The sequence below is a fragment of the Scyliorhinus torazame genome, chromosome 14 (genome assembly GCF_047496885.1).
Source record: "Scyliorhinus torazame isolate Kashiwa2021f chromosome 14, sScyTor2.1, whole genome shotgun sequence".
Classification (NCBI taxonomy): Eukaryota; Metazoa; Chordata; class Chondrichthyes; order Carcharhiniformes; family Scyliorhinidae; genus Scyliorhinus; species Scyliorhinus torazame.
In genome coordinates, this window is record NC_092720.1 from 183,317,594 (window position 1) to 183,329,212 (window position 11,619).

General features: G+C 55.8%; 1 pseudogene; it reads left to right on the forward strand.

Annotated features, from left to right (window-relative positions):
• Positions 1 to 2,851: 2,851 nt before the first annotated feature.
• Positions 2,852 to 10,696, forward strand: LOC140389372 (major histocompatibility complex class I-related gene protein-like; annotated as a pseudogene).
• The last annotated feature ends 923 nt before the right edge of the window (positions 10,697 to 11,619 follow it).

Consider the following 11,619-nt stretch of genomic DNA (forward strand, 5'->3'; position numbering starts at 1 on the left):
CCCTTTGTTCCCCATCCTCCTGTTCATAATCAGTCTAATTCTGATTTCGCAGTTGGATCAGGATCGCCCTGAGAAATCCCGGTTTTCGGCACCAAATGTTGATTCCCAAATTTCTTTCTCTGTCAGTCTGGCCTCAATAAAAGTTGAGATGGATTCGCACGTAAAAAGAAGTTATTTATTTAGCTTGCAAGCTTGATTCATTTCATAGAAATATAAGAGACATCCAGTCTCCTATATCCCAGAAAGCGAATGAACAAAGAAACAAAGGGATCTCTGCAAATCAATTCAAATGGTATCAAGTTTCACATACTCGACGCCCATAGGTCAGCCTATATCCCTCCTGACCTGTTTGATCTATTCTGATTGGCTCACTTCCAATCCCTTTCTCTGGCCCCTATCAATGCAGCATCACTCTCATAGACACACCTCTTCCTGCTTTTTCCATGCGGTCTCAAATCCCTTTCTCCCTAACTGCCAGAATCAAAGTGGCTTATTTCTACATTACATTAACTAGTATCTCTAAAGTAACTATTTTATATCACATTCGTCAGTTCATATCAAAGTTTATATAGTTTGCGGTCTGGGCAAATAGGGCATCCGTGACCTGTCATATGAACCTGTGGGCTGCAGCTTGAGAGATACTACACAGGGCCCCGCTCGAGCCTGGAATGATCCTGAGGCGCAAACGTTCAGGACTGGAGCTGGTGCCCTCCTCCTCCATGTGGTGCAAAGTGCGCGAGGACATGGCACAGGAGCCGCACCGTCTGCTTGTTCAGGCGGAGCCTCCTACCACACGCTGTCAGTCATCTGCTTGAAAGACCAGTGGCACTTGTACACTTTGGGCTGTCGCTGGCCTCCTCCTCTGGGTCTCACCCAGGCCTTATGGGTGGCCGGGTCCTCAGGATGTGTGGCGGGTCCCTGAACATGGGCCGCCGCCTCGAGGCTCTGTCGACGCTGCTGCCGCCACCTTCTCCGCCGCCAGGCCACCCGGCCTCCCAGCAGCACGACTAGGGCAAGTTCAGCAGGGTCCAAAATATCCTCCATACCATTCAATATCTGTATGGAATTGGGAGAGGGTCTCCATCCTGGGGCCTTCTCCCTCCCCCACCCCCCCCCACCCAGCTACACCCTGCTCAGGCACATTCGGCCACACCCAGCCCTTGCTCACTGGACCCCACACCCTGCACCCAGACACCCACACATATCGTTACCTGGACCAGGTGCAGGTCCCCTCCCCGTGGCACTCACCCACCTTCCGGCCACGGACATGTCCCCGGGGCTGCGGCCCATCCCCTGGGTGTTCGGATATTGGCTGCTGCATCTGTGGTGTTGCCTCCCTAGGTGTTGAGGCTCAGTGTCCAGGCATCACCATCTGATTGGGATGCTTGGCAATAAGGCCCACATGCTACATGGCACGCCTACCCATGGGAATCCACTTGGGTTGTGTGAAGTGCTGACTTAACTCCGGTTGCCAATTCCCTATTAGCAATAACTTCAGCCACGTGGCCAGCGGCCTCTGTGGTCAGTGGGAGTTATGGATGGTCGGTGGGGTAGACAGCCAAGGGCTGGGGTTGCCCCGGGAACGATGCACACAGTCCAGGGGTTGGCATGACGGACCCGCCCGCGGTGGCCCTCCCCCCTTGGCAAACCACCCCAACCAAGGCTGGACCCCTCCGGTAGCCTCCCCCCCACTTCTGAGAACAGGGGCAGCAAGCCCAGTGCCCCCGAGCTCACTGCCTGCGAGCGAGGATGCCCATCTGCCAGGTACATGTTTTTAAAAACTAAAAGGTACTAATGGGCGCCCGTGAGATCACTTGCTGGGAAGGTGATTAGATCACGGGAGGCCGTTGGATATGGGGTGGCTCCCGTTAATTGTATGGAAATGGGCTAAAGTGGTGATTATTGGTTTCTCGCCACGCTACGGCGGGATCCCCATTTCGCCTGCGGAAGCGGGCCGGTTCCATCGCAAATGGTTTGGTGGCCACAGTAAGTTCTCATTTCTGGACTCTCCCGTGATTCGCCGGCATCGTTGCGGTCTCGCTCGAGCACAGCGAGGCCACTGAATCGCTCTCAATGTCAGTGAGGAACGGAACTGCACCTTCTGTCTCTTTGATAGAAATTTTCTAGGTAAAAAACAGACTTTGCAACGTTTCCTGGAACCAATACTTTGTTACCCCATCTGTGTCTCACAGCCTTAACTCACAATGAGTTTAACTCTCACTTTGCGCTCTCTTTATTTCCCTTGTACAGTATCAGAGAGTGGGATACTGTTACTGAAGGATAGACTGAAAAATATTCGCCCCATCTCCCTGAACAGTTCTCAATGCCACACCCACTCACACACACCCACACAAAGAACAAACAGATAGGATCGCTCTGCAGATATGGGCTTCAGAGGCTAGGCATTATAAAATAAAGGATAAAGTTTGTCGGGGTTCAATGCTGTCGAGCTGGTGTTGTCTCATGATGTCAGGAGTTTCACATCAACAATGTTTGGTGTGGAGGAGAATATAGAGATGCATCAATTTGTTTTGTTTCAGCTTTGCAGGTCCAAAATGCAGACAAGTTACACTCAGATGAGGATTCTCTGGTAGCAGGTTGTGAACTGCACCCAATGTTAGGCAAAGCAGACAGAGACAGAGGGAGGGAGAGAATCAGGTAGGATACCGTTTGTCCCTGCTCTGTTTTGCAGCAACTCACTAATCTTTGCTTTTCAGTCTTTTCCCTCATCAATTAAAGTGATTCCAGTTCAAAACAAACAAACAGACTCTCAAGTAGGTCAGGTCAGGTAAAGGCAGGTCAGGTGAAGGCAGGTCAGGTAAAGGCAGGCTTGTTCCCGGTGCAAATTTCCCTTTTCTTGTCGAAGGGTTTCCCTTCAATGTTTCCTCCAGCCTGATGGAAGCAACAATGATTGGACTGATAGTGCTGCTCCTTCTGTGTGGAGAGGTGGCTGCAGGTGAGTGATGGGGTGTGAGAGAGGCAGAGCCAGGCTGGGTACTGGGGCATTAACCCTGGGTCAGTGAGTGATGGGGTGTGAGAGGGGCAGAGCCAGGCTGGGTACTGGGGCATTAACCCTGGGTCAGTGAGTGATGGGGTGTGAGAGGGGCAGAGCCAGGCTGGGTATTGGGGCATTAACCCTGGGTCAGTGAGTGATGGGGTGCGAGAGGGGCAGAGCCAGGCTGGGTACTGGGGCATTAACCCTGGGTCAGTGAGTGATGGGGTGTGAGAGGGACAGAGCCAGGCTGGGTATTGGGGCATTAACCCTGGGTCAGTGAGTGATGGGGTGCGAGAGGGGCAGAGCCAGGCTGGGTACTGGGGCATTAACCCTGGGTCAGTGAGTGATGGGGTGTGAGAGGGGCAGAGCCAGGCTGGGTATTGGGGCATTAACCCTGGGTCAGTGAGTGATGGGGTGTGAGAGGGGCAGAGCCAGGCTGGTACTGGGGCATTAACCCTGGGTCAGTGAGTGATGGGGTGTGAGAGGGGCAGAGCCAGGCTGGGTACTGGGGCATTAACCCTGGGTCAGTGAGTGATGGGGTGTGAGAGAGGCAGAGCCAGGCTGGGTACTGGGGCATTAACCTTGGGTCAGTGAGTGATGGGGTGTGAGAGAGGCAGAGCCAGGCTGGGTACTGGGGCATTAACCCTGGGTCAGTGAGTGATGGGGTGTGAGAGGGGCAGAGCCAGGCTGGGTACTGGGGCATTAACCCTGGGTCAGTGAGTGATGGGGTGTGAGAGGGGCAGAGCCAGGCTGGGTATTGGGGCATTAACCCTGGGTCAGTGAGTGATGGGGTGTGAGAGGGGCAGAGCCAGGCTGGTACTGGGGCATTAACCCTGGGTCAGTGAGTGATGGGGTGTGAGAGGGGCAGAGCCAGGCTGGGTACTGGGGCATTAACCCTGGGTCAGTGAGTGATGGGGTGTGAGAGGGGCAGAGCCAGGCTGGGTATTGGGGCATTAACCCTGGGTCAGTGAGTGATGGGGTGTGAGAGGGGCAGAGCCAGGCTGGGTACTGGGGCATTAACCCTGGGTCAGTGAGTGATGGGTGTGAGAGGGGCAGAGCCAGGCTGGGTACTGGGGCATTAACCCTGGGTCAGTGAGTGATGGGGTGTGAGAGGGGCAGAGCCAGGCTGGATATTGGGGCATTAACCCTGGGTCAGTGAGTGATGGGGTGTGAGAGAGGCAGAGCCAGGCTGGGTACTGGGGCATTAGAACATTACAGCGCAGTACAGGCCCTTCGGCCCTCGATGTTGCGCTGACCTGTGAAACCACTCTAAAGCCCAACTCACTATTCCCTTATTGTCCATATGTCTACCCAATGACCATTTGAACGCCCTTAGTGTTGGCGAGTCCACTACTGTTGCAGGCAGGGCATTCCACGCCCTTACTACTGAGTAAAGAACCTACCTCTGACATCTGTCTTATATCTATCACCCCTCAATTTAAAACATTAACCCTGGGTCAGTGAGTGATGGGGTGTGAGAGGGGCAGAGCCAGTCTGGGTACTGGGGCATTAATCCTGGGTCAGTGAGTGATGGGGTGTGAGAGGGGCAGAGCCAGGCTGGGTACTGGGGCATTAACCCTGGGTCAGTGAGTGATGGGGTGTGAGAGGGGCAGAGCCAGGCTGGGTATTGGGGCATTAACCCTGGGTCAGTGAGTGATGGGGCGTGAGAGGGGCAGAGCCAGGCTGGGTACTGGGGCATTAACCCTGGGTCAGTGAGTGATGGGGTGTGAGAGGGGCAGAGCCAGGCTGGGTATTGGGGCATTAACCCTGGGTCAGTGAGTGATGGGGTGTGAGAGAGGCAGAGCCAGGCTGGGTACTGGGGCTTTAACCCTGGGTCAGTGAGTGATGGGGTGTGAGAGGGGCAGAGCCAGGCTGGGTATTGGGGCATTAACCCTGGGTCAGTGAGTGATGGGGTGTGAGAGGGGCAGAGCCAGGCTGGGTATTGGGGCATTAACCCTGGGTCAGTGAGTGATGGGGTGTGAGAGGTGCAGAGCCAGGCTGGGTACTGGGGCATTAACCCTGGGTCAGTGAGTGATGGGGTGTGAGAGGGGCAGAGCCAGGCTGGGTACTGGGGCATTAGAACATTACAGCGCAGTACAGGCCCTTCGGTCCTCGATGTTGCGCTGACCTGTGAAACCACTCTAAAGCCCAACTCACTATTCCCTTATTGTCCATATGTCTATCCAATGACCATTTGAATGCCCTTAGTGTTGTCGAGTCCACTACTGTTGCAGGCAGGGCATTCCACGCCCTTAGTACTCTCTGAGTAAAGAACCTACCTCTGACATCTGTCTTATATCTATCTCCCCTCAATTTAAAGCATTAACCCTGGGTCAGTGAGTGATGGGGTGTGAGAGGGGCAGAGCCAGTCTGGGTACTGGGGCATTAATCCTGGGTCAGTGAGTGATGGGGTGTGGGAGGGGCAGAGCCAGGCTGGGTACTGGGGCATTAACCCTGGGTCAGTGAGTGATGGGGTGTGAGAGGGACAGAGCCAGGCTGGGTATTGGGGCATTAACCCTGGGTCAGTGAGTGATGGGGTGTGAGAGGGGCAGAGTCAGGCTGGGTACTGGGGCATTAACCCTGGGTCAGTGAGTGATGGGGTGTGAGAGGGGCAGAGTCAGGCTTGGTACTGGGGCATTAACCCTGGGTCAGTGAGTGATGGGGTGTGAGAGGGGCAGAGTCAGGCTGGGTACTGGGGCATTAACCCTGGGTCAGTGAGTGATGGGGTGTGAGAGAGGCAGAGCCAGGCTGGGTACTGGGGCATTAACCCTGGGTCAGTGAGTGATGGGGTGTGAGAGAGGCAGAGCCAGGCTGGGTACTGGAGCATTAACCCTGGGTCAGTGAGTGATGGGGTGTGAGAGGGGCAGAGCCAGGCTGGGTACTGGGGCATTAACCCTGGGTCAGTGAGTGATGGGGTGTGAGAGGGGCAGAGCCAGGCTGGATATTGGGGTTGTGGAGGGAGGGAAACTGTGGGTTGTGAGGGAACTGAGAACAGGGGCATGGGGCTGGACAGTGAAGAGGGAAACGGAGAGAGGAGACGGAGGAATACAGGGGGAATATTCAGACCGATTTGTCACGCAATTAAATCCTGCTGGATTTGTAACTAAACTCCAATTTCCCCCCGTGTGCTCTATATTCCTTCCAAAACAAGAATCCATCTCAATTATGAAAGTTCCAGTTGATTCCAAACATTACAGCTTTTTGAGGAAGAGAGTTTCAGATTTCTACTACTGTTTTGGTGAGGAGGTTCCTGGTTAAAGACACCAGACAGCAGCCAAGACGAAGAGAGAGAGTGAAAGAGAGAGCAGAGAAATCGCAAAGACCCGGGGAGAGACTCCAATGGAGGATAAGGGAAAGAGAGGGAGCGAGAGAGAGAGCGGGAGAAGACATCAGACCCAGCCGGAGACTCCTGCATTTCTACAATTCCCACGCTGACGTTCTGAGGAACATTGCAAATGTCGGTGTTGGTGTTTTGGGGTTCAGACCCTGATGTCTCTGTGTGGGTGTTTTGGGGTTCAGACCCTGATGTCTCTCTGTGTGGGTGTGGGTGTTGGGGTTCAGACCCTGATGTCTCTCTGTGTGGGTGTTGGGGTTCAGACCCTGATGTCTCTCTGTGTGGGTGTTGGGGTTCAGACCCTGATGTCTCTGTGTGGGTGTTGGTGTTTGGGGTTCAGACCCTGATGTCTCTCTGTGTGGGTGTTGGGGTTCAGACCCTGATGTCTCTCTGTGTGGGTGTTGGTGTTTTGGGGTTCAGACCCTGATGTCTCTCTCTGTGTGGGTGTGGGTGTTTTGGGGTTCAGACCCTGATGTCTCTCTGTGTGGGTGTTGGTGTTTTGGGGTTCACACCCTGATGTCTCTCTGTGTGAGTGTTGGTGTTTTGGGGTTCATACCCTGATGTCTCTGTGTGGGTGTGTTGGTGTTTTGGGGTTCATACCCCGATGTCTCTCTCTGAGTGGGTGTTGGTGTTTTGGGGTTCAGACCCTGATGTTTCTCTGTGTGGGTGTTGGTGTTTTGGGATTCAGACCCTGATGTCTCTCTGTGTGGGTGTTGGTGTTTTGGGGTTCAGACCCTGATGTCGCTCTCTGTGTGGGTGTTGGTGTTTTGGGGTTCATACCCTGATGTCTGTGTGTGTGTGGCTGTTGATGTATTGGGGTTCATACCCTGATGTCTCTGTGTGGGTGTTGGTGTTTTGGGGTTCAGACCCTGATGTCTCTCTGTGTCTGGGTGTTGGTGTTTTGGGGTTCATACCCTGATGTCTCTCTGTGTGGGTGTTGGTGTTTTGGGGTTCATACCCTGATGTCTCTGTGTGTTTTTCAGGCTCTCGCTCTCTCCGGTATTTCCTCACGGGGATAACTCCAATCCCTGGATTCCCGGAATTCGTGGCTGTCGGTTATGTGGATGATGTCCAGTTTGTTATGTACGACAGCGATCGGAAGGAGCTGATTCCCCGGGAGCAGTGGATGGTGGACAGTGAGGGGCCTGAGTCCTGGGAACGGAAGAAGCTTCTCGCACGGGACGGGGAGCAGAATTTCAAAGTTGATATTCCGATCCTCATGTCCAGGACCAACCAGTCAGGAGGTGAGTCCCCAATCTCCCATCACTCAGGGGTCCTATGAGGAGAAGACCTGAGTGAATCAAGATCTAGGGGTTGGTTGGTTGTGGATGGGGCAGTAAATCTCATTGGCTGGGTATGTATTTAGGGTGGAACATCCCAGTGATGCCAGCTTCTAATTGGCTGTTGGCATTGTGAACGGGCCTCCTGGTATGAAAGGCTCTGATTGTTGGATTGTGATTCTGATCAACAGGGATCCACGTTTACCAGATGATGACGGGTCAGTGACTGGATTCAGCCAATATGGGTGGGATGGACAAGATTTACTCAGCTTTGACAAGAGTAAAATGGTGTGGGTGACCCCGGTCCCCTGGGGAGAGGGCATCAAAAACAGGTGGGACCAGGACATTACCCGCAACCAGCGATGGAAAGAGGTGGAGTGTGGAGTGTATCGAGTGGCTGAGGAAATACCTGGAATATGGACAGAGAGGACTGAGAGTCGGTGAGCGAGGGGGGGACTGAGAGACGGTGAGCGAGGGGGGGGGACTGAGAGTCGGTGAGTGAGGGGGGACTGAGAGTTGGTGAGTGAGGGAGGGACTGAGAGTCGGTGAGCGAGGGGGGGACTGAGAGTCGGTGAGTGAGGGGGGGGACTGAGAGTCGGTGAGTGAGGGGGGGGGACTGAGAGTCGGTGAGTGAGGGGGGGGGGACTGAGAGTCGGTGAGTGAGGGAGGGACTGAGAGTCGGTGAGTGAGGAGGGACTGAGAGTCGGTGAGTGAGGGGGGACTGAGAGTCAGTGAGTGAAGGGGGGACTGAGAGTCGGTGAGTGAGGAGGGACTGAGAGTCGGTGAGTGAGGGGGACTGAGAGTCAGTGAGTGAAGGGGGGACTGAGAGTCGGTGAGTGAGGGGGGACTGAGAGTTGGTGAGTGAGGGAGGGACTGAGAGTCGGTGAGCGAGGGGGGGACTGAGAGTCGGTGAGTGAGGGGGGGGACTGAGAGTCGGTGAGTGAGGGGGGGGGACTGAGAGTCGGTGAGTGAGGAGGGACTGAGAATCGGTGAGTGAGGGGGAGGGACTGAGAGTCGGTGAGCGAGGGGGGGACTGAGAATCGGTGAGTGAGGGGGAGGGACTGAGAGTCGGTGAGTGAGGGAGGGACTGAGAGTCGGTGAGTGAGGAGGGACTGAGAGTCGGTGAGTGAGGGGGGGGGACTGAGAGTCGGTGAGCGAGGGGGGGACTGAGAATCGGTGAGTGAGGGGGAGGGACTGAGAGTCGGTGAGTGAGGGAGGGACTGAGAGTCGGTGAGTGAGGAGGGACTGAGAGTCGGTGAGTGAGGGGGGGACTGAGAGTCAGTGAGTGAAGGGGGGACTGAGAGTCGGTGAGTGAGGGGGGACTGAGAGTCAGTGAGTGAAGGGGGGACTGAGAGTCGGTGAGTGAGGAGGGACTGAGAGTCGGTGAGTGAGGGGGGACTGAGAGTCAGTGAGTGAAGGGGGGACTGAGAGTCGGTGAGTGAGGAGGGACTGAGAGTCGGTGAGTGAGGGGGGACTGAGAGTCAGTGAGTGAAGGGGGGACTGAGAGTCGGTGAGTGAGGGGGGACTGAGAGTCGGTGAGTGAGGGGGGACTGGGATTCCGGGAGGGTGGGACTGAGAGTCGGTGAGTGAGGGGGGACTGAGAGTCGGTGAGTGAGGGGGGACTGAGAGTCTGTGAGTGAGGGGGGGACTGAGAGTCGGTGAGTGAGGGGGGACTGAGAGTCGGTGAGTGAGGGAGCGACTGAGAGTCGGTGAGTGAGGGGGGGACTGAGAGTCGGTGAGCGAGGGGGGGACTGAGAGTCGGTGAGTGAGGGGGGGACTGAGAGTCTTTGAGCGAGGGGGGGACTGAGAGTCGGTGAGTGAGGGGGGGACTGAGAGTCGGTGAGTGAGGGGGGACTGAGAGTCGGTGAGTGAGGGGGGACTGAGAGTCAGTGAGTGAGGGAGGGACTGAGTCAGTGAGTGAGGGGGGGGACTGAGAGTCAGTGAGTGAAGGGGGGACTGAGAGTCGGTGAGTGAGGGGGTCTGAGAGTCGGTGAGTGAGGGGGGGACTGAGAGTCGGTGAGTGAGGGGCGGTCTGAGAGTCGGTGAGTGAGGGAGGGACTGAGTCGGTGAGTGAGGGGGGACTGAGTCGGTGAGTGAGGGGGGACTGAGAGTCGGTGAGTGAAGGGGGGACTGAGTCGGTGAGTGAGGGGGGACTGAGTCGGTGAGTGAGGGGGGACTGAGAGTCAGTGAGTGAAGGGGGGACTGAGTCGGTGAGTGAGGGGGGACTGAGAGTCGGTGAGCGAGGGGGGACTGAGAGTCGGTGAGCGAGGGGGGACTGAGTCGGTGAGTGAGGGAGGGACTGAGAGTCGGTGAGCGAGGGGGGACTGAGAGTCGGTGAGCGAGGGGGGACTGAGTCGGTGAGTGAGGGGGGGACTGAGAGTCGGTGAGTGAGGGGCGGTCTGAGAGTCGGCGAGTGAGGGGGGGGGCAGAGTCTGTGAGTGAGGGGGGACTGAGAGTCGGTGAGTGAGGGGTGACTGAGAGTCGGTGAGTGAGGGGGGGACTGAGAGTCGGTGAGTGAGGGGGGGACTGAGAGTCGGTGAGTGAGGGGGGACTGAGAGTCGGTGAGTGAGGGGGGACTGAGAGTAGGTGAGTGAGGGGGGACTGAGAGTCGGTGAGTGAGGGGGGACTGAGAGTAGGTGAGTGAGGGGGGACTGAGAGTCGGTGAGTGAGGGGGGGACTGAGAGTCGGTGAGTGAGGGGGGGGACTGAGAGTCGGTGAAGGGGGTGATGCCTGGGATTCTCTATCTCGAGCTTCCTGTACTGATTTCTCTTCCTTTCTCTCTCAGTTGCCCCCATCGTGTCCTTTACCCGTCTGGGTGATTCTAACCGGCTGTCCTGTGTCGTCACCGGCTTTTACCCTCAAGCCATCGAGGTGAATCTGTGCAGAGACGGGGTGGTGATTAATGAGATCCTGTCCAGTGGGATCTTACCCAATCACGACAGGACCTACCAGATCCGGAAATGGGTGGAGTTTGATCCGGAGGACCAGGCCGAGTATTCCTGTCGGGTGGAACACAGCGGACTGAATGAGGCACTGATGGTGATTTATGGTAAGACCATTTCGCACTGTTAGAGAGACACAGCCTCAGGTTAGGATCGTTGCGACACCACACCTATAAATCTGAGTGGAAATTTTGGCGACATAGGAACAGGAGGAGGCCCCAATTCAGCCCCTCGACTCTGTCCCACCATTCATTGGGACCATGGCTGACCTAACTCCATATCCCTGCCTTGGGCCCATATCCCTTCAGTTTGATAAAAATCAATCTGTCTGAGTGTGGTGGTATGTATTAGGGGTCATGTGGGACTGGGAAGCCGTGATGCTATTGGCTGACAGATCCCGGGTCCTGGTTGGCTGTTGACCCCTGGCTCCGCCCTGAAGGCGGAGTATAAGAACCCGTGCTTCTCCCGCCGCTCCATTCTGTTGCTGAACTGCTGGGAACAAGTCACGCTTAATAAAGCCTCATCGACTTCATCTTTACTCGTCTCTCTCGTAAGTCATTGTGCGCCACAATTTATTAAGCGTGCTTAAAGGACTATGGAGCTCCGGATCGCCCCGGAATGCCTGCGGATCAGCCCCCATGCAGTGAACTCGGCAGCAGTCTTTAAACACTGGCAAGCTTGTTTCGAAGGCTACCTCCGAACGGCCCCCGGCCGGATCACAGAAGACCAGAAAATGCAGGTCCTGCACTCAAGGGTAAGGCCGGAATTTTACCCTCTCATAGAAGACGTAGAGAATTTCCCGACGGCGCTCGCAGCACTGAAGAGCATCTACGTTCGCCCCGTGAACCAGGTCTACGCACGCTACCAACTCGCAACGAGACGGCAAAGTCCCGGAGAATCGTTAGAGGAGTTCTACGCCGCGCTGCTAATTTTGGGACGGGGCTGCAGCTGCCCGCCGGTAAACGCGACTGAACACACGGACATGTTAATTCGCGATGCGTTTGTGGCAGGTATGAACTCTCCCCAAATCCGCCAAAGACTTTTAGAAAAAGAGTCGCTAGGACTCTC